This window comes from Lipophrys pholis (genome assembly GCF_963383615.2).
Source record: "Lipophrys pholis genome assembly, chromosome: 2".
NCBI classification, from domain to species: domain Eukaryota; kingdom Metazoa; phylum Chordata; class Actinopteri; order Blenniiformes; family Blenniidae; genus Lipophrys; species Lipophrys pholis.
This window is the reverse complement of record NC_137636.1, coordinates 38,825,707-38,826,268: the sequence shown is the minus strand read 5'-3', so window position 1 is coordinate 38,826,268 and position 562 is coordinate 38,825,707.

Here is a 562-nt window from a genome sequence, read left to right as displayed (position 1 = left end):
CGTGTGTCTGCAGATCCCTCCTCCAAACACCAAAACCAAATCCTGTACACCCGCTGATCATACTTGTGACTAAATCCAGCTAACTCAATAACTAGAACTCAATAACTAGAAATCAATCCTGTTTCCACAATATCGACCAACATTCAGTTCTTCTTCTCTGCATTTATGGAGCGACGACTTTATTTAGTTTTACCAGAGACGATTCCTGCCAAACTTTAATTTTTATTTTTGGTTTGAATAAACATTTTCAAATAGGAATGTGATCAAACACTTTACATCCATCTCTCCGTGAAGAGCTGGATCGATGCAGAAAGAAGAGCAGTTAACGTGTAATCCCGCTGACAGTCTGTACCACCTGTCGACACTAGGTGGAGCACTCCCATCAGCAGAGGACGGAAGAGTTTATGTATTAAAACTACCTGATGGAAGCAAAGCCTGCTCTGTCACGTATTTTACTCAATAAAACATTTAAAAGCTTTTATACCAGAGTGCTCACTTTCTATCCGTGTTTAAACACTAAACTCATAAAGTGATGAGGTGAATTCATATGAAACATTAACTA